This window comes from Tympanuchus pallidicinctus, unplaced genomic scaffold, assembly GCF_026119805.1.
Source record: "Tympanuchus pallidicinctus isolate F22 unplaced genomic scaffold, pur_lepc_1.0 scaffold15, whole genome shotgun sequence".
NCBI classification, from domain to species: Eukaryota; Metazoa; Chordata; class Aves; order Galliformes; family Phasianidae; genus Tympanuchus; species Tympanuchus pallidicinctus.
Window position 1 is genome coordinate 5,955,965 of NW_026294669.1, and position 23,433 is coordinate 5,979,397.

General features: G+C 41.5%; 1 protein-coding gene across 5 annotated transcripts in view; it reads right to left on the bottom strand.

The window, feature by feature from the left end:
* Positions 1–23,433, bottom strand: part of THSD7B (thrombospondin type 1 domain containing 7B) — a 293,426-nt gene that overhangs the window by 244,135 nt on the left and 25,858 nt on the right. The window contains exon 2 of one of the 5 annotated variants that reach the window (XM_052674803.1): positions 12,874–12,938. The exons of the other annotated variants lie outside the window; for them this stretch is intronic. The gene's annotated coding sequence lies outside the window, so the exon portion shown is untranslated. The remainder of the gene's footprint in view (positions 1–12,873; positions 12,939–23,433) is intronic. 5 annotated transcript variants of the gene reach the window in all.

A 23,433-nucleotide genomic window follows, 5' to 3' on the forward strand; every position in this document is an offset into this window, starting at 1 on the left:
CAGAGCCAGCACCCAGCCCTGTGCAGACCGTGCTCATCTGAATTTGTTGGGCAGCACTCCAGCTGCTGAAGAATGCAGTAAAAACAACGTGTCCTGAACAGGTCAGGGCCACAAATGGACAAGTGCAAGGAAACTTCCCCCGTCAGCTGACAATGATGCTGAGGTTTTTAACGAAGCACAAGGAGTGCTAATCAGCTGCTTCCTAAACATACTGTCATCTTCTCAGCATTCAAAGGGACAGCAAGCCCCAGTAAATCCCTGAGAGCAGCAGACTCCTGCCCGAAACAAGGGGTTTCACATATGTTCATTCTTCGAGCAAGCCTACAAAGATAACTGGCTGCTGCTCCCCATGGAGCAAGAACAGAGATGACATTAAGTCTGAAAAACCAGAAATAAATTAGACACCACGAGACTGATTCTAATCTCTCCTACCCCAGCAGGGCTGAGCAAAGCCCACTGATTCACACCACAGTAAGCACAATGAAGATTTTCTGCATAGCTAGGTTCGCATAACACAATTTGGAACAGTGGCTGCTCTGTCCTGATATGATAAAAAAATATTGCACAGGCAACATATGCTATCTACAGAGACATGAATAAGTTACATTATGAAGGCCACCAAGACTTCGCATCAAATTTATTCACAGTATATCTCTGCTCCCACATGTGTCAGCATGGCCAGCTTAAACTGACAAAGATAGAGGGGAAAAAACTGGAAAGGGGAAAAACCTGAAACTTACATTTTTAGGACTGACTCTACTGAGCCTTCTCAAGATTAAATTCATGCAGCTGCTTAAATAAGTTTGAGATGTGTTTCACAGTGAAACACGTAGTTCTTCTCCAAAACTGATCACATAGGTGTATTCAACATCCTAGCACTCCGACTCAGAGACTGTCTGCGCTAATAGATCATAAAACTAAATAATGACCCACTGTTTTTGTGTGTTTGAAGGGTTAATCACAAGCATCTCTTTAGTTTTGTTTGGTTCATATGGAATTATGCTCAGAAAAAAAAAAAAAAAAAAATCAGATAAGATCCATCCGTTGTAATAGCTGGAAGGGACCACCAGAGATCATCTAGGTCAGCCCTAATGGTAAAGCAGGCTCCTACAGTATGTAGGCATCCAGACAGGTCTTAGATACCTCCAGAGAAAGAGACTCCACACTTCTCTGGGCAGCCTGCCATACATCAGGGAAGTATCCTGGCTTTATCCCTGCTTATCTGGAGATGGAAGGAGCTCTGCAGCTGCTCCTGCCTCCCAGCCACTGTCAGACAGCCGCCAGCTCTGGAGGAGTGCTCGGAGGCAGATGACTCCAAGTCAGATTGCAGGCCTTATTCTTACTCCCCATCCACACACACTGTGCTGTGGAGCAGAGAGCAGCTGTGTTCCTGCAGCTTCCCCAGGACAGATGTTTCTCCACACACCCTGCAGCATTTCACTGGTTCAGGAAAACGCAGTCTGGCACTGCACTAATGTGGACTCATACAGTATTTGTAACTGAACTTAGAAAATGATCAACCTGAACTGATCCAAACCAGAAAAGCGATTTCAGCCTTGTCATACACCAATTAAATTCCCCATGTTCACTGGGAGCCATGACCTTCCCCCACCACAGGTAAATCTGACCTACTTATATCCGTCTGAGATGGAAATGCTTACACAGACACCTGGGTGGCACTCTCCATTTAAAATATATGATGCAATTAGAATCATCCCAAACACTAAGCAGCAGCAACAACAGAAGAAACTGCAGCCCTTCTAGCTGGCTATAAATCATTTAGTAGATGTCTACCACAAAGATAAGCATCATTAATCATGCATAAATTTTCTTAACGTCAACGTAAGCAGTAATTACATAACCATTTTCTTAGCATGCACATCACAAACCCACTCCTTATGATATCCCTAGGTAACATGGACGTTTCCACTCTACCCTATATCCTCAGATAGCAGTGAAATCTGCCCTGCTTTGTGGGAAAACTGTTATCCAAAGAGCTAACTCTGTTCTCTCCCAAACGAGCAGAAAGATGGATCTGCAGCAGCAACGGCAGAGCAGCAGTCTTTTTTAATAAAGCACTAGCACACATTGCCCAGAGAAATGGTGGATGCCTCGTCCATGAAGACACTCAAGGTCAGGCTGGATGGGGCTCTGAGCACATGACAGAGGTGGAGCTGACTCTGTTCATAGCAGAAAGTTTGGATCAGACAGCCTTTAAAGGTCCCTTCCAACTCAAATGAGGAGAAGCTTCTCCTGCCCCAGACAGTCTCGTGGTCCAGCAGGTGCCTAGAACAACATTTCTTAACATCTAATTATGAAAATCTTTGTAGGTAGGCACGATTTTAATCGGCTGTATTCACCAGCCCAGGTATTTTGGTGGCCTCCAAAGTCAAACTGCACAAATCTTAATTATTTCGTCTTTTTTCTTCTATTCAGTCATACCTGTTTCTTGTCTCAAAACTAGAGAAGATCCTGGGGTCTGAAAGCAAGGATATGAAATTACCATTCTGCCAATGAATTGCTTCTTAACTTGCATTGAGTTGTGGGGGGAAAAACCTAGGAACCCTAAGTTTTCTTGCTTTAAATTTCATCTGTCCGAAAAACACAATAAAAGCAGGTTTGAATTTGGAAGTTTAATTATAAACTTAGCCCAGTGGATTATAATGAAAAATGTTCCAGCAAGGGAGCTCAAACTGATGCATTATGACTACATTAAAGAAAACACCAGAGAATAGACTTTCCATCAGTAGAATGACTTTAATTAAAACACTGATAGAGCAGAACTGTGCTGTGAAATGGCACTTGTGTTGCATCTCGTTCAGGCTAAGTGCTCCCAGCGTACTCTACGGAAACATACTCAACTTTCAGTACCAAAACATATATATGATCTCACTTTGCTGGGGAACTCAGCTCAGAAGACCAGTTCCACACAGCTGAAACAAAACTGGCCTCACTTTTCCACAAGCACACAATCATTTAAGTTGGAAGGGACCTTTAAAGGTCATCTTATCCACCTCCTGTGCACTGAGCAGGGCCACCTACAGCTAGACAACGTGGCTCAGAGCCTGGTCCTGCCTGACACTGAATGCACCCAGGGATCAGGCATTCACCATCCATGCATCTACTGTGCACGGCATGCAGTGTCCTCAGAGCTGAGGATGTGAAGCTCCACCAGGTGCCCAGATATGTCCAGCAGTACCCTGACATTTTCTTCCCCAGAAACCAGTCACCACTCAACCCAACATGTGTCCAAATGTGAGCCAATGGTATTTAGCCACTCAATGGTATTTAACTACCACAAACCTTTTGGTGTTCTACTCATCCTGTCTTAGCACTCAAAGTGCACTCATTTACCTTCACAAATGTTCTTCAAAATATTATCATACTCCTCACAGCAGGAACAAGCACAGAGCAATTAAGATCAAAATGTTCAGGACTGTCAATAGGTTTCTCTTGTGAACTCAGGCATTGATTTCTTTCTGAGAAGCAGAACATAGAAAGCGCCCAACAACTTTTCAGCAACCTTTTCACTCTGCTTGTGCACTGTCACATATTTAACTAAATAACAAGAACGGCTGAAGCAAGTCAAAGCAAACTTCTGCAAAGGCACAGATCCCACCCCTGACAAGCAGCTGATGCCAAACACCCAGGGTGCAAAGGAACAGAGCATGCACAAATAACACTTCTTGCTATACGTGCCCTGTCACCAGCAATTTGCTGCTTCCACACCTCCTGAGTCAGCCCGAGGAGATCTTTGCATCCGACAGCCCTCAGTGGACACTTCTCCTACAAACATATGGCACCAGCCCCAAACCTACAGAAGCTTTTAGCACCTACATGTGGATGGCTGCTCACTGCAAGCCTGCAGCCAGCACAGCACAACACAGGAACAGCAAAACCCGACAGCTTTGGAGGAATACAAGTTCCTTTTTGTTTATTTTCCACTGGTTAGAGAAAAGTTTGAGTCCATTGTCAATATGCTGTTGTGCAGTGGCTTTCATCATTGGCAGCAGATGAACCAGAGGTCCATTCAAACTCAGATCTATCAAAGAACTGCAGTCACAGTTGCACAGATCGTGGATTACTGTTAAATTGCAATTAGGCAGACAAAGGCAAAGGCAGCTGGCACTGCTTCCAACACCAGTTCAGTAAATGCAAGTTGTTGTTCAAAGAGGATTATTCTCATTTCATCGGCTAAACATTGCATATAATGCACATTCAGCAATATAATACCTTTTGAAAACTAGTATTTGAAATTATTTTCCTTTAACAGGCAAGCCTGAAAATCAGACTCAGCAGAGCAAGCTCTCTACTTTAGCAGCATGATCGTTCCCACTGGAAACAACAGAAAGCTTCAAAGTCACCAATTACAATGCAGCAGTTCAAAAAAAAAAAAAAAAAAAAAAAAAAAGAGAGAGGAAAAAAAAGCACCTCATAACCTCTGCTGCAGGAACAACAGCAAATTTCCACAGCACTTCCATTCAAGTGCTTTCAGTTCACAGAAATTAAATTGCTTTACTGCGGCGATTTCCTTTTACACTCTGATATTACTTTATATTATTTGACATTAATAGGGTATCGCAGGTTGGAGGTCAGGGTTTTTCCTTATTGGAATGTGGCCACTACGCAGGGTTTATCAGCCTTCAATACAAGGTCAGAACAGTGCGAGCGAGCAACATGGAGCAGGATGGGGACAACAGCTCCCCCCTGGCTGCAGGATGGGCATTTTTGTACTGGGATTTCAGGCAGAAGGCAGAGCACATGCACACCTGACAAAACCAATTAACTAAACATAGGCAGGAAAATGTCACTATTTTACTTTGGTTCTCAGTTCTGGAGAGAATATGTAGAGTTCAAAACTGAATCCCATGTATTGGTGATTGCCACCAAAAAGCAGCAGACTGCTGGTCAGGACTACTTGGGTACAAAGGCAGAGGGCAAGCTCAGTGCCTCCTGAACACATGACATTGCCCTTCTGCTGTTGTTCTTTCAATTAAGAACAATGTATTTTCTACAACATTATATTTCTGTATAACCAGTCATCACCATTTGGCTGTTGGAACCACCTTGCTGTAGTTTACATGCAAATAAGCTTATGTGTACAGACACACACACAGCCACAAGATAAATCCCATTTCAAAACCTTACTTAAAGGCAGAAACATTTATCCCAACACATCTTCTACCATCAGCTGTTTATTTCAATGCACCGAAGTATGAAGCTGTGAGAATGAGAAAGTAAAGCACAGCATACACCCTGCAACGCTCCCAAACTCACAGTTTGGGCCAAACAGCCACTGCTGATCAATGCAGAAGGAGTGGTTCTCCATTTCCTACCAAGCATTTCCACCAAAGTGCTGTAACAAGATCTCCTACAACCCAGGCTTCCTTATTTCTACTGGAAAAGTAAAACAAACTGTGTTGTCGGGTCTTGTGTAAGAATACACACTTCACATGGTTACAGCTACAGTTGCCAATGAGCTCAAAGATGCTGTGTGATGCCTGGCTATTGATTACTTCATTTTCCTTCACTCTGCACTTCGCAACAGATCTCCCAGTCATTAGTGACAACTGGCCCACAAACATCATGTTACATAAAGGGGTTATTAAGAAAAAAGAAAACATACATAGTGATGCCAGCATGCACACACTGCATTCTATAACCAACCAACTTTTATAACTGCTCTGCTGACTTCCTCCTACACACTACAAGTAACACAAAGTAATCTGTGGCTTGTAATAAAAAGTTGTGGTTGCTTATAAGTAGCTTTTCAGAACCATGCAAGCTGCTGCTTGAAGCCAACTGCCTCGTGCCACTGCGCATCTCCAGGAAGGGCTTTGCAGATCCCATCCCCCCACGTGCACTGGCAGGACCCAGGAAAAAAGGAGCTCCTGCCAATGATGCATACCTCACATCACCTCCTCTGGAGCAGAAGAAATGCCAGATTTATGCTGTGGCTCAGAATGGGCCTCAGGATGCCTCGAACTCGGTCACTTCCACATGCTTTGACAGCCTCAGAACCAGATGTAGGAATATGTTTCTCACCCCAAAGACATTAATAAAATCTGCACATTTCTTTAAAAACTGCTTTCACCCTAAGATTAACTGTGCATGACCAAAAAAAATATATATTGAAATACCATGAAGTTGCAGTTAGAAAGGTAATGCCACCCTTCAGATAAATTGGAGCAATCAGTTAAGTAAAACCAGATACCTATTAAAAACCTCTCTGTTAACATTTCCATCCCCATTATATTCTCTCATCACTGGTTAGTCACTCTCTGTATTTTAACACATAGGAAACTCAATTCTCCTTAAGGTGAGAAATATACTTGCCTTAAACACAATTGAATATGATTCACACAGGGGTCCCTGACACTATCACAGCTTTGATATGAAAAAATAATCATCTGACATCAACTGATAAAAGCCCCTAGTGTCATATTATTTAAGCAAGGTCAATTGCCCGTGCCAGTTGTTCTTACCAGAGTTCACGTTATATCACTGGTCCCATCATCCTGACCTTCCCTGCTGTCACCCCCATTACAGTTCAATTAACAGAGGAGTCCTGCAGTGGCTTGATGAGCAGCTGCTGCATCTACCTGGCAGTAATGCAATAAGGATACACCATAGGAAGAGATAATGAGAAGTCAGCCCAGTTGTTCCGTCTCCCCATAGGAGAGCAGATGAGTTTGGTTTATGGGAAAGAGCGTGACCTAAGAAAATTATCCACTAATTTCATATTTCAGAGTCTCAATGTGCTACTGGTAACTTAAACTGTACTCTGGCTTCTCTACCTACACAGTCCACAAGTGCCCAGCTTGTGATTAACATTCCTTCTCACATTAAAAGGATACACCCTGGAAAAATTTTTCTCTGTCAGTTCAGCTCGAACAATCCTGCTCATGCATTCAAGCACTTGAGCACAGCAAACACAACTACCCAAGTAGCAGACAGAATGAAACTCCTACCCTGGCCAAACCTAGAGAAACACTTTCACAAATCCAAGATCTTCCAGGTTCTCTTATTTTGCAGACAGTTCCCTCCTTGCTCCACAGAATACAACAACCAAAATTATCAGTGTCAAGAGAAATGCTCACCTCCTCCTCACTTCTTCCCTTCATTTCCTTTTCTACCTTTCTTGTAGACTCTCTCCTTGACTCTCTTACTCCTCTGTTGATTTAGAACCACCTACTCCAAGTAGAAAAAAAAAAATAAAAGGAAAAATCATCACTAACGACACTGAGCCATCTGCCACTCTTCCTCTTCACATCAGCAAGAATCATAGGTGGAGAATTTGAGGGATCTGCAGAGCTCTCTCTCACACTCGGTGTTATGGATCAAACAGGGCTGAAAATTTCTCTGCCTCCACTTGAGGATTTTAATTTCTTCCATTCATCCTATTTCTCCTCCTCTAAATACTAAATCCAAGAGCATTTTTTCCTCTATACCACTTCCACTGATGTTCAAATTCTGACCATCTCCTCTTTACCCCATTACGTTTGGTTCATTCCTTCTAACCCCCACATTCATTGTCACCAACTTCAACTTCTAGGATGAAGGCTTATTTTGCTTTTGATTGCAAAGTTCTCAATGTTCAATGATCTCAAGCCCTACTTCAGTGACTTTATTCACTGAAACAGGCACTTTCAACTTAATTTCAAAGAAACTTTCTATTTTATGACCTCTTAATGCCATTCAGGCGGAGATTTACTGAAGAAGATGGGCGTGAGGTTAAGCCACCTTTCCTCCCTTAGCTCTGCTAATGTGGTTAGCAAACCATGATGAATTTATGTGGTTACTGTACCTCTTGTATCTTCTCTCCTGTGCTTGGCCTCTTTTCTCCAAACATGAGCTTCATCTGACACCCATCCTTCCCAGCACAGCCATCTGCACCATGCTACTTGCTGACAGCACACCCGTTCCGACCACTCTGACTACCACCATCAGGCCTGCTCCTTCTGTGCTCACTGGAGGACAGGCTAATTGCAGCTGGCAGCTCCCTACTTACCTCTGCAGGTCTCTAGCCCAGTCTCCTGCTGAAAGCAGGATCAGGCAGCTATGAATCACATAAGCTATTCTACACCACCCTCAAAGGTTTTTTTTCTGCTGCCCAACACAGAGCTTAGACTACGAAGCTCATGCCAACTGACATCAGATCTCAACTTGTACTTCAGCTCCTGCAAATCCTACAAAGCTAGCAGCTTTCCTCCATCACAGGATAATTCTCTTTTCTTTAATCAGCCCTGCCATCTCCTTCTGCCCTTTAGCTTAATCACCTGCTGCACATCTACTCCTAGCTACCTTTTTCTCACTGCCCAAACTCTTCCTTATCCTCTGCCTCTAATTCTTTCCCGCGTTAAATTAGTCGATTTCTACTAGAAGATAACGGATGTAATTTTATGACACTTGCCACCTTCTCTTAGCTTGGTTTCTCACCCCATTACAATGTTTTGTTCCTTCTCCTAATGAGGTCTTTGCTCACTTGCATCTCCCCCTCTCCTATGTTCTGATTCCCCGGGGTCATTTTCCCTGCCTCCTACATTTTCTCCTTCATTGTTTTCTGCTTCCTTCCCTTTCTGGAACAGCTTACGAAGGAAACAGCACAGACACACTACATTATATCCAACACAGTACACCATACCAATCTGAGAGCTGAAAATAATTACAATGTAAAAAAAAAATAAAAACCACTAAAGTTAAGGTTGCCTTGCATGAATTCATTATCATAATCATAATTACTTTTAATATTATCATATTACTGAAGTCTACATTAAATGTTATTTACAATCTTTGACTTCTTTTGCTGTTATCAATTGGTGACGCTTGCTTTCAACACACTCTTAAGCTTTCCTCACACTTCTCTCCAAAACAAGCAGACAGTCCTCACAGGCACAAACAACTGCAATTTAAAAAGTTAGGCACTTCATTCTTATGTATTTAATGCAGCACATAACTATTATTTTTTTAACTATAAGTTAAAAACTAACTATACAAGTTAATAAACACACTCCAGATTAGATTCAATTTGAGTTAAAAAAAAAAAAAAAAAAGAGAAACTACACAACAAACACTGTACCAAATAATTTCATGATGTTCCCTGGCTAGTTTTGTTTCAAAGCTCTGTTGCATTATTAATGGAAAAGTAAAACCTATCTATTCGGACATATTGGGCACAACTCTAAGCTGCCTGCAAGGAATGTAAAACACTGCTGCAGGGGAAGGACTGAGAACAGCTCTCAGGGTGCCAAGCCTGGCTAACAGGTGTATTTTAAGAACACAACAGGAGGGAGTCCAACGTTTTGAGTTCCAATTACCAAGCCTTGACTTGCATTTTGACCAGGAGATTTTGTGGTGAATAGTGCATGATAAAACACTTATTTGTTCTGAAAAAGAAATTAGAAACGTGGTTTTCCTACTAGTCTATGGACACTTATCAGAACGTATTAACTTGCAAAAGTCTGACATACATTATTCCCTATATACTGCACTCCTCCAAGTCAGGTGGATAAATGAATGAGTCAACTAATGCATAAAAGCTTTCATACAATTCTTCACACTGACAGAAGTTTACTTCAGTATTCATTTTCTGTGTGTTCCAGAATTTAAATAAAAATTGAGTCAACCTTTATAGTCACAGAGATTACCAGCTTCCTCAATGAAATGGTGTGCTTTAAATTACATAAAATATCCCTTGCTGATAAATTCCCAAGTCTCATATATTCTTGCCTGCTGAAAGTACAAACACTGCTATAAACACTTCCAATATTAAAATCTGCATTCATTCTCAGGCTTGTCTTCTCCATGGTTTGAACTATTGTACTGTCCTTTAGCATTTTCTTCCATCAGAGAGATGGGAATCTGAACTAAACACATGACTTGACAGTAGCAGCAATCCAATACATCTGATTACTTTTGCCCTTTAAAATGTAATTTTATGCCAGATTTGTGTAAATACATTGCGAGTCCCAGGCATTTCTTGAAAAACTGGTCTACCAAACAATATTCAGCAGAGCCAGCAGAAGAGCTGGGTCATAATTTTGTCTTTATATTTTTTTCCTCATGTGGTAAAACCAGCAGGGAACTGGGTTACTACTAGACTCAAAACTCCATTTACTACGTCATTTTTCTTCAGTACATGAGTCTTTTTAAAGGGCTGCAATTGCTTTGAGTTACACAAAAAGACCGATCTGTATAAAGTGGAAATTGTCCCCCATTCTACTTGAAGACTGGGATTTTGTCATGCCAGCAATTGTTTCTTAGGCACAGTCCACAATGAAGGTAGAGGACAAAACTAGAAAATTTGTTGTCCTGGGGGAAGAATTTCCCCTGGCTTACAGGTAAGAGCACATTTACAGATATCAATTTGCTTAAAATGACAGGCTCTGCCTTCCTGTTATCTTCCCTTCTAGATACAATTAACAGTGGGTTGGACTCCGTGTTAATGAATGCCGAAAGCAACTTGGAATTCCCTCATCAAGGACCTCTGTATACGGCAATTCAGCAAACAATCTCCTAATCATGTGTAAGAGCTCAACTAAATAATGATTTTAATGTAATCCTATTTAGTAGCTCTTGTGTCTTCAGTTCTGATGCCAGTGGTGCTCACAGCCTAAAACAAGCAAGCACAAAGAACGAGGTAAACTGGGTGAACAGCAAGAAGAAATACAACTCTCTTGAGTTGTATTATCCCTTGAAGATAATTTGATGGAAAAAAAGAAAAAGATAAAGCCACCCTAAGTCCAGAAGCATAGAAACAGCTTACAGCAGAACATAAAACTTGTTTTGGTTTTCCTGGACCTCTAGCCATTCAGACAAACATAATACAAACTGCAAACAGAAAGATGACTCAGTTCTCCAACCTTATTTCTTACCAATGACTTCCAAGCAATTTTCCAAAGTTTGCCTGCTTCCAGCTGCAATATTTAAGGTTAAACACCTCAATGATCATTACAATTGGTTTTGTAACAAGCATTCTAAAAAAAATTTTTAAATGCAATAGCTCTTTGCATCTGTGCAACTAATCTACCAAAGCATTGCATACACTGACTAAGCTTTGAAGCAGCATTAAAAATTATCAATATCCATCCCAAAGGAAAGATGCTCACTGATAAAACCTACCCACATACAAATTAGCCACCATAATAAAAGACTGTGGAAGTAGGTGTAAATGGATTATGTTGTACTTAATTCTTCCTTCATTTTAATCCCAAACTCTCCAAATCACAAGACATGAAACTACAGGCATGAAGAGGAGCAAAAAGCGGTGTTAGATGTACAACATGTGAAGGGAACTGTTGTTGTGCGGACTATGTGACTGGCCTGAAAGGGTCAGTAACGTGTTACAGTGTTTCATCCTGAAAGGGATGGATACTTCTAGCAAAAACAACAGTGACTGACTGGCAAAGGAAGAAAGAACTTATGTTTCGGTAAGCAGAACACAAGAAACTAGGATAAGGGAGTACAAAAACAGCTGCTTGCACACAAGCCTTTGCTTTGTGCTTTGTTTCACACTTGCTAATTATTTACGATGTTGTAGTGTATCCAGTCTATAAAACGAATGAGCCTTCAATAAACGTTGCTTTTGTGCCACCAGAGCCTAAGCCGGTCTGTCCCAGGCGTCTTGAGCTGGTCTCCGTCACACATGTAAAAACAGTCTTCCACTGTACTTCTATATGCTGCAACTAGTGATGAACATTTACCTATATAAATCTATACCTAATAGATGTTTTCAGCAGCATCTGAGACTTAAGAATCAATTGCACACTTGTATCTTAGAATAGCTAATAAGAACAGACACAAGAAAACTCGCACAATATGCAACATTTAACAGAAAAACACAGCCACATGTTTTCTCACACAAAATAGATAGAGGTAATATCACAAGCTACATATTTCTAGTCTTCTGGAATGTACTCAAGAAGATCTTAAAGTGCTTTAACAATGTCTCTATACAGGTTCCATTAGGGATGTAAGGCAATGCCATGTCTGTGGGCTGAGGACATATCCGACTGATCTAGCTGGTGCCGAGGCACCAGTGGCACCTGCGCACACAATTCATCCTACAGATAGAGCACTGTAATGTGCACATATCTGCAGCAGATAAAACACTGTGCTGAAGTAGCAGCACATAACCTATCTTCAGATGAGCACGCTGCAAGTACAAATAGAAAAGGCAGCTTCATAACTGCACTGAATCATAAGCTGTAGGTTCCTTTGCCAGGACCACCTTAGAAGACCTTGCGTAGGCCACAAGGACCCTCCAAACTCTAATCTCTGCTTTCAGCACTCGCTGAAGTATTTGCCAGCATTCCAACACAGAACAGCCATTGGATCTCATAGAAGAGGTGACAGCCAGGAGCAAGGAGCTGATGGCACACGCCCCAGAGAGGCCAAGCTGGTGTCACGGGGCAGGAGGAGCTGACAGCTAACTCAGATATCTTTCTCTTGCTAGCACTAAGATTGACGCACTGGGAAAAATCATTTAAGCCATGAGTGAACATAACAGAAACACTTCTACTAAGGAAAAAGAACGAAAGGAGTTTGACTATTTCTGGCTTAGGTCAATTACTATCAGAGATTTGCACAACGCTCCTAAGAAATGACTGCTTCTCTTCATAAAACTTGCACCAGCATCAGAACTAGCCTGAGACAGTCTCGTTCTAATAGCAATTTGACTTCCAGGTAATCAAAGCAGCACAGCACTGAGCCAGTTACTTTTCTAAACAATCCCCACTGCAAACTGTTGCACTGGGAAAGGCTATGAGACCCAAATTACTGCACAGCCAAAAAGAAGGTGAAAGTAGGATGAAATGTGCACAGAGACCTGCCACAACTAAAGAAGACAGTCAATTATTTAAAGAAAGTGCCTACCCATGAAGCTCACCATGGAGAGCCCATGTAATAGGGAATCACATCCAATTATGGACAGAAAGCCCCTAGTTAAACAAGAAGGAGAAAGAATAATTAGAAGTTGCTGAAGTGGTGCCTCGGGCTACAAGAAATACCTGTTTCAGTAACACAACAGAAGAACTGCTGTGCCCTAACACAGCATTGGTGTCCACAGGGCAAAGAAGCAGAGCCCACCCTGCACCCCAGGAGCTACAAGACCCCCCCAGCTGCAGACAAGGGAAAAGCTCTGGAGCAGGGGACAGGTCTCCAACCTTCCTGCCTATTTCAAGAGGAAAATCCATGAATCCTCTCAAGTGCCAGGTGAACAGCAATGTAAAAGCTCCAGCAAATGCACCTGCTTAATTATTTTAGTGCCCAAATGTATGCTGTGCGTACCACGTGTGCTCCACCACTCAACGGTGCACTTGAACGTGAAAGGTGAACGTTATCAGAGGCTGGTACACAACACTCAAAGGCTTCAGTTTCAGTGGCATTTCAATGGATGCTTCAATCACATGACACACACCAGAACACCAGATGAACAGTTTGCTATTTTTTTCTCTTTACATATTTGTTGTATTAAATTGCATTGTTTGTCAATGCAAAACAGCTTGTAGAGGGAAATAAGTCAGAATACCAAGCTTCCCTATTTTCCCTTCCCGCAAGCTGCCAGCTTTCACTCTCACATACCTTTTCTCACCAGAGAGGATTCAGGAGTTGCTCTCAGCTAAAAATAAATGTATCATTCTGTGAGCACTGATTCATCAGGAATGAACAGTACAGCAAGATAATTCCTTTCTGCTTCCACACAGACACTTCCACACAGGGTGCCGTGATGGAGCATGCCTACCAAGCCCATACCTTGACATCATCCAAACAACCCCACCAGAAGCTGCTTTCCCTTTCAGTACAGAAAAGTTTCTGTAAATCCATAATCCCTTTTTGTCTTACTAACTTCTGAGCAGATTAGTAGATAATTGTTTTCATGCAAGCTTTTCAAATTTATTCTCTATTAAAGACTGGCATTAAGCAGGTCAAACAATCCTCCTGAAGTATCTGCTGTATCTTCCACTTCACCTACAGTATGTATTTTAAATACAGATGTGATGCTTATTTGAAAGTGTCAAGAGTCAAAAACCATATTTTAAAATAAGTTCTTCCCATAGCAAACCATCATTTACAGCATCAATTTATAAACCAAACTATGAAAAAAAAAAAAAAAAAAAAAAAAAATGATGTTGGCAAGGACTCAGTCCAAAAAAAAAAAAAAAAAAAAATCACTAAAACAAATCACTCATTCAGCAATACTTTCAGATGTGAGTCATGATTTCAGGTGCTCCTTTCAGAACAGCATAAATGGGTCAGGATTGCAGAAAGCTGGGGATGAGAACCTCCAAAAACCAGCCTCTTGCACTGGTAGCTGCAAGAAATGAAAAAGGAACATATCCAAAATTATTCACGTTCCATATACTATTGCAAATTCTCTTCCAATTGCCTGAGGGGGCTAAAATAGCAGTCTGTGCAAAATAAGTGTCCATTAGGCTTGCTGCAATTTCCAGACATACCGAAAATAAAAAGGCTACACACACATATATATATAATCCTAACACGTCAATGTTATTTGGGGATTAAAATTAACCTTGTATCTTAATAAAAGCTATTATGCTGTGCTACAGAATAACGGAAACATTAAGATAGATTAGAAATGTTAAAGACAGCTCATGCAAGGAACTAAGCCTCTACAAAGAAGCAGATTCCTTCTGAACGGATCAGTTCTGGAAGCTGTACCACAGGATGTAATGTTAGTGCAGAGAAACGGTAAGAAATTCTGTCTAGATCAACTCTGATGCTTACACTTCTTAATTAGTGAAATATATATGAATTTTTCATGATATAATTTTCAATTTCTTCAAAAAAAAAAAAAAAAAAAAAAGAAAAAAAGAAAAATCATGAGACCAAAAGCTCTCCCTAAATCTTTATCTGAAATAAAAGGAGTGCTTAACAAATGTATAAGGGAAAGTTACCTCATGTGATACAAGCTACTGCAGTGCCAGACCTGATCCTGTTGGCACTCAACTCAAACGAAACTTGTTTGTAATTTAATGCACGTCAAACACAAATTACTCGGTTAACACTCTTTTTACTTCATTTCCAGAAGGAAAACCACATTTCTGGATTAAATCCCAGAACATTTAATGCATGCAGATAAGCAGTCCTATACATAAAATGCACTCATTAATGTACTTATTAACTGCGTTCATCAGTAACGTTTCATCTACCATAGCCTCTTAGAAATACCACAGGAAAGAAAGAAAATCATATTTTGAACCAAAGTGAAAAGAAAGAAAAAAATCCAACATTAAATCCTCAAAACTCAAAGTGCAATTTTCTTCTGATTCTGAAATAGTTTAAGAATATCAGGAAAATGAAGGCTTTCCAGAGAAACACAGCTGCAAAGAGCAGTGAGCAGACACACACAAACCAAACTGTATGATAGAGACCCCAAACTTGAGCCTGTTTAAAGCTGTATTTAGTCAGCCTGCATGTGCCTCTTAACACACTGCTGAAAGGTGGTTATGCGCAGTTCTAGTTTAGCTGTTTATCATTCCAAGGAAAATAACTGGAAAATGAACCATAGCCCATATAATGAACGGCCATTTATATTTTTAGACTCTACTCTGAATCACAGCAAATTCCTGTGCTCACAGGAAATCAAGCATCATACAAGAGAAAAGGGCAACATATGAGGCACCTCGTCCCTGCACACTGCCTACTCTTGAATCAAGACATTGCTTGGCACGATTCCTCTGTCTTTCATTGTCTCCAGCAGAAGTGCAGCCTTTTAAGCATCTTATGTTGGCTTCTAATGTAAAACACAGTAAGTAAATGAAATCTAGACAGCACCTACCCATTCTCCTCACTAGAAGTTACAGTCTCATTTCAAAAGAAATTAAAATATTATAATTGCATCAGGAAAAAAGAAAGCACTTTCTGCACATTTCCTTCACTGTTTCATCTTATTAAATCATCATCCCATAGGCGTACCAAAGCATGGTTATGTATGGATGTACCACAGATGCCCACACTCTTTCTTCAAGCTTCCTACACAACCTCAGCTGCCTCACTGTCTCATCCACATCCCGAACTCCTCTTCACACCTCCTCACCCTTTCGTACACCCTATAGCACTTCTAACTTCAGCCTGTAGCCCCAGTCAGCAGCCGTGAAGAGGCCCCAAACCACACACATGCATTATCATCCCAAAGCGACACGATGCTCACCACACATGCTGCAGCCTTTCCATCAACAGAAGCATTAATTTTGACTGTCTACTTCAGGCAGCGACCAGCTTTCATTATGTGTATAGAAACATAATTGCCTTTGAGACATCTACCTCTCTATGAAATTTGGTTTAGACTGCAGCAGGCTAAGAGGCACTAACAAACCAGGCTAAAAATAAGATGTAATAATACATTACATACAAGCTCATAATCAATTACCATATATAATTTGACAGCACATTCTATATTATTTGAGATGAAATTGATTGTCTGGGACTGGCATAGTATCAGGTCTCCATCTAAAAATAAGCACCCCAGCTATAATAGGGGAAAAAATACCTCCATAAATATTGCTCTTACAGTCCTCCACTATTGTGTTTCTTTTCCTTAAGGACCAGATCTACACATCATGCTGCTGAATGAGAATCTCCTTTATTTCAGAAAAGGAAGTTTTCTGTCTTTCACGGCTGCATCATAAAATTTGCAAACAATATCCTCAATGCATCCTAAGGGGCTCGGAATCCCAACAGAAAATTAAAAGCACTTCAATATATCTTCCTACTTTAAATTGTAAGATAAGTGAAAAATTGACAGATGTTTTTAAGATTAAATCAGCCAGCACCAAATCCAAGCAGAGAACTGATGCAATGAGGACCGACTTGCAGCAAAGCACTGCTCAGCACAGCCCAAGGCTCTGACATCCCACACATACTGTAGGGGCTCAAAAATGTACACAGTCCAGCAGCTGCACGTTGCACCCCATTCCCTCGCTGTGAGCCCCAGGCCTGCAGGCAATGTGCTCACATACAAAGCTGCACCACAACCTCCATCCATTTGGCTTTTCTCCCCACAGCAGTCAAGCAGCACACAGAAAATTGAATCAGAAGGGTAGACAAATAATACATCACAAATCGTAGTGCTAGAAAATCTTCCTGCACTTTGAAAGAAACTTTCAGCTGAAGCCTTAATTTGTGGGAATTGAAAGGCTCATAACAATTTATGTTGGATTAAGGTTCCTGCCCAGTTAAATGCCAGTACTGACAGTCCTAGATGAGTAACCATCAGCCACATGTTTACAGGCATCACACTGGAGCACGCTGCCCTTGACCTGCCTCCCCTCACTTCAAATCAGGCTCTTCTGGGGATGCAAAAGCTCACAACCCAATATCAACAGCTGAGAACTACACTCGATCTCCTAGGCATTTCCAGCAGTGGATGGGCACCTTCACAACTCTCAAAGCCTAATGAGCACTCCAATTTGGTTAATTTGCCAGTGACATGCACCGATAAAACTGGAAACTCTTTCCAAAGTTGCTCCTGACATGTAGGCTATTGGCCATATCCCCACCAGCTCCCCACACAGTTATTGAAGGGGTGTTGCAGGTGTTCAGAGCAGGCGTCCCGCAGACTCAGCCATCTCCCCAAGATCTATTCCACAAGAGCCCTTAAGCATGTTGAGAACTGTGATCCTCTGTGAAGAAAAGATACCACTTCCCAAACAAACATCCCCTGCTGCAGCACCAGCCCATCACCACCCTACTGCCAGCCTCAGACAGGGAAAGAAACATCACGTTGACTCTGTAAGAGGTTATGGATGCAATGACCAAATTGGAAGGGAGAAGTATGAAAGTGTATTTGAAATCTCATTCTGCTTGTAGCTGCTGATGTCTCTCAGAGCACCTCCATGCTACCAGCTATGAAGATGAACTGGCAGAACTTCTGTCCCGTAATATTACATTACCTAACCAGTCCTCTCACACCACACACCAAGACTGAGCAGAGAGCAGACCACCAGAGAGCACTGGCAAGGCAGCCAGCAGCCTTCACAGGGAGTGGAGCAGCTTCCAAGAATTCTCCACTGCGTTTCCCTCCCAAGGAAAGGCTCCAAGTCCTCACCTGAACTTGCTGCCGCTAAGCTCCAAACAGCTGTGCCTCCTCAGTTCTCAGAGCTGGATTACGCAGAGGCAGATGTAATGCAAGGAACATCCTCTTCTCGTGTACTCTTGCAAATGCAGGTATCTCTCCTTTCCCTGTTAGCCGCCTCAATTTCCATTTCGTTTCTAATTTGCATACTTTTTCCAGCCTAGCTGGTTTTAGCGCATTTACCACGCTATAAAAGATTTATAAAGTTTAACAGCAATCATGTATCATTTTCACGATACATATGTTTTACTAGACTCCCAGTGTATTGCTTGTTTTAGCTTCTCAAAAACATTATCTACGATATAACAACACAGATGATTCACTTGATTTCAGCATTTCTGGCCATATATTTTCTGCACGGAGCAAAGAATCACAAGACAAATCCAGAAAAGGATTCAGAATCTTTTTATGCAGTGCTTAATATTCTTGCAGAAGTCTCAATTTATTTTGTGTTCAGTCTCTGTTAACATCTTTCAGATGTCCTGAGGAAGCCCCACCAAGCTCGCCCTGTCCTCAGGAATCATCCACCTGCCCTCCTGCCTTTCCGTAAGCAAAGCAAAGCACCCAAATTGACACGGTTAAACTATGAAGTGAGTCTGACAGCAGTATTCAGCTAGTCCTTGAGATGACTTAGGCTGCTGAGATGGACATAAGTCTGTTCCAAGTATCATTGGAAAACAAATTCATTTGTCTAGGTTGTGCTGTGTCCTGAAACCATAACATCTTTCATTTCAAGCTACCACAGTCATGGAGAGCTTATGAAACATCAAGACTCATCACCTGCACTATAGCAATCCACCTGTGTTATCACCTATTATTCCACAGCATGGAGCAGCAATCTCCTATGACCTTGAAGTTACCTCTTTCTTGCAAGAGACATACAGCATCATTTCCATACGGCAGAAGCAACTTCTGGAGCCCCAAATCATATCGACTCTCTCACTGTTTTGCCTTGTGTCTCTCTATACATCCGTAATCCCCAAAGACTCCAGCATCAGCATAAAGGTTCTTCTTTCAGCTTTCTGCTGAAACAAACACCAGCAGCTGACAATCTGTGCTTCACTGGCATCGCTGTAAAAGTAACAGCACTGAACAGAACCTAATTCTGAAGTTTTCTCAGTGGGCCTTTTTCTTTGTTTGTTTTAATATTATTTTCACACCTTTTTCATCAGTTTATTGGATTCAAGATAACGGTGACTGCCAATGTCATGTCCAAACCCACACTTCTCTGCAAAGCCCTTAAGCTCATCTCTAAAGCCCTGGCTTACTTCTGGATGTTACAATGTTGGCCACACAGCCTAGAGTTCTGACACGTTTTTCTCTGTTTACATACAGCACAGCCAGATGAAGCTGTCTCAGGTGCAAACCCTTCCCAGCCTTCTCACATCTAGTTTGCTGAAGGGTATCAGTACCTCCCTGTCACTGATGGGGCTCTCAGAATTACCTCACATCTGCAAAAGCGCTGACAGCCTCTGCAGCATCACTGAACATTTCAGACAGTATGAAGTGTTCACATTCTCACCTTTTACCATTCTGAGCTTTTTAATGACTACCCGCACCCCCACTGATAACCAGAACTGAGAACAGGAACTTGGTACTTCCATGCTCTCTATTTCTGGCAGATTTGCTTCCCAAAGTGCAGCTCTAGCAGTCACCATTCCCTTCCCTGCCATGGCTTAGGCAGCACTTTTCTGGGAGATGTCACCTGCAGTACTTCACTACTTAGGTCCCTAAAACAGTCTTTGCTTTCTTGAGCTCATAGGAGCACGCCTGTGAGACTAAAATTCAGTGTAACTCAGCAACATGCTCAACCATACATGACATCTCCATTCCAGGATAGAAAGGAGGAGGACTTGGAAGAAGGCTGTATTTTCTACCCCCTCATAAGCCACAAGTGGGTGTTTTTCCCTCATGAAAGACAACTGTTTTTAAATTAATCTGATAGCAGCTCAAGCAATCCAAAACCCAAAACTTTCCGATAGGCATTTCAGTACACAGGCAAAACATTTTACACCCGTCTTCCTCTGGCTTTCCCACTCATCAATGCCAAGAGAGTGCAGCACAATTCTGAAGAAATCACGTAAAAATTGATTAGGTAGAAGTGTAGATACCTACATTTGTGCTGTCTATAAAAGATAAGCTGACTGATTGTTGATGAGTATCCGCTCAGCAACAGCTGTGTAACATTCACCTTTTGCCCTTTACTTCTGTCTGTTGTTTGCTCTACTCCAAACAGCATTTTCTAGTGGTTACAAAACAGAAACCACATTATTTACATTACAATACAGCACTGTAATAACCACCCTACACAGTGGCATTTTGTAACATGCAGATTTGGTAGAACATAAATTTAAGCTTAGAAAGTACCTTGTGCTATGCATTATACCTCACTTGATATTTCCTACACTCTTCCTAGCCAGTTTCCTGACTGGCTTCCCAAGGAGGCCTGGGCTACCAGCTCCTACCACAGCCAATGAGGCACTGACAGTGCCACAAACCCTGACATGGAAGAGTAACCTTACATATATACACAGACTTTCATATGATTAACTTTTTCACAACCTTTATGGTTCTCTATTTCAACAGATTTCTCATAGTGCAGTACAGTATTTCTGTTAATACAGACATCACTATTTTAGAGCTACAGCAGAAGTGTGCAGTAAGAGCAGGGGATGTCCTGCATAATGACTAGTTAATCAGGTGTGTATGCTCAGTACCAACTAGATTCAACAGACTGCAGAAGGCAAAAACAGTACTGCAGTCCAGCTACAGGAATTTATCCGTTCCCTTTGGGTTAAACCACATCTCGTTAAAACATTTCAAAGCAGAGACAGCATCAAGTCATTCTGAGCAATGACCTTCTAGAAAATTTCACGTGCAACCTCCCAATATTTGGGAGTGAAGAAAGGGTCTATACCACATAGTAACACTGCACCAGTGTCCTACTCACTGGGAGGTTTTTAAAGGGCAAGGCTCCTGTCCTACAAAGCCACCCACAGGAATGAGAGGTTATGGAGGGACACACTTTTGGCATTTCACCTTCTAAAGATCTGCAATGTTATCTCACATACAGAATTGCCCCAAATTTATACTGAAAAGACCCTTTAAGTTCTTAATATATAATCTGAGCATTACATCAGCAGCTTTTAAAAAATGCATTTGAATGCACCAGAGAAAACCAGTAGAAGTTTTTAGAACAGTTCATTATAAATCCTTTTAAATATGATCTACATTTGATCTTGGTATCTTGTATGGCAGGGATTTGCTTCAATTACTCTCTTAATCAAAATAAAGGAAACTGATAAATCACAAAAACCTCCAAAACAGGTAATCGAAGCAAGAACCTTAAATGAAAGTAAACCAGCAAAAGTTAATCATAAGGCTTTGCTCTGATTTGATCATCTATCATATTATTTTTCCATTGCATTGGCCTTTTTTTTAAAAAAAAAAAAAAAAAAAAACATGCAAGGTTGTACAGTGATGTATATAAATACATGAAGTCACCTTCAAAGACCAAACCTCTGCTCACAATTCCCTTCCCTGCCTTGCAAGCAGAGGCCTCAGGTCCCAGCAAACAAATCACATCACCTGGCCCAAGAAGAAACACCACTGCCTTGTGGATAGGTCTCATTGCAGTCTTCAGCAGAAGAACAATGAACCAAACAGCTGCAAATTCTTCAGAACATTGGTAACCATAGGATGTCATCCCTTAATTCAAGCCACACAAATCACATTTCCTTCCAGTAATCATAAATTGTGAAAGTGAATGAAAATACTTGTAAAGGTTCATGACTTTCTTCTTACATCAGTTTTCAAAAATAATTTGATGTTTTTTAACATTAAAAGGCAATCAAATAGATATAGAAGGAGAAAACATTTGGGTTTTAGTTATAATCAAATTTCCTTGATGGAAAGGGTTAGGTTTGTTAATATGAATTTGTCTCTTGCTTTAAGCACCGAATTCAGGATTCAATCAAACAGAAAATAAAATGCAAGTTCCCTATTACTTCAACAGAGCCCTTAGTTATAAAGAAACAACCTTTAATATTTAGCAGAATATAAAAGCAGCTGAGGTAGATACATACATACATATCTCAGCAGCACTAGCAAGTGGCAGCTCCCCCGTTAGCACAGTAATTATATGTTTGCCAGGTCTGTGTGCCCACCACCAACTACGTGGCAAGTTAATGAGGTGCTTTGCCAAGGGTGTAGCCTGTGTCTGCAGCACTGCATATGAAATGGGGCTGGTGCTGATCTTATCGCCTTCCCCATTTCTGTTTCCCTGATGGATGCTTCTGCAGAAGGAACAACATATTAAAACTTCCCGCAGCCACCTTCAGCTATCTGGAGCAAGACAGGAGACAGCACATTAGGCTTTGCAAATGTAGCATCCTATTGAGCAGGTACAACATTTTATCAGTAGGAAAACGACCGTATTTGGTACAGCTGGGAGCCTGAAGCCTGTCAGTACAATGTTTGGTCAACAAAACAAAAACGTGCTTTTGGCTTAAAGGCAGGGTAAGTCACAGAATCATTAAGGCTGGCAATCTTAGTGGTCTTTCATAAGTCCAACAATCTATCACATCTACTTAAAGCTGGCACAACTGGTCTCTGCCCATTGATCCACCCTACCCAGATCCCTCCACACATTCTTCCTCCTAACTTAGTGTCACTTGCAAATTTACTGATGATGCTCAGTGCTGAGGGTTGGAAGTGGCCAGCAACACACAGAACTGCAGCCTGCAGAAAGGGCTGTGCAATGCTGATGGGAGCACAGCCACTGGGCACTGAGCAAGCTCCTGGTCCTGGGCTCCAAGCAATTGCTCTGACAGTGAGCAGTTACAATTCATCTATCTATGAAAACATGAGCATATTAACATCCATTCATACCCCAGAAATCCACTGCTATTTGACCTATTCCACTAATTATATCACTGCCTAATTAGGTCCCAAGGGTGACTTTTAATCAAATTTACATCAGAGCTCATTCAGATTTACTCTAGTGTAAACAAGGTGAGAAGCCACGCAACGTGCGCAACACAAACATTTCTGGTGTCCACATTTATAGTTGCCAAAATATTCCACGGATTCCATTCAGAAAAGTTTCAGAGTTGCATTTTCTCTCCAGGCTCACAAATCACCACTTTGTGAGTTGCAGTCCACAGCTCTCAGCCTTCACCCGGAGAAATGGCATTGCTACCCGCAATCACCACACTACTGAGAAGGAGAAATTAACCCCCACTGAATAACACAGCACTGCTGCCAAACTGCCCGATGGCTTCCGACTCAGCTCCTTTGCAGCCCACTTGGAAAGAAATCAGCTGTTTGACACCATCTTT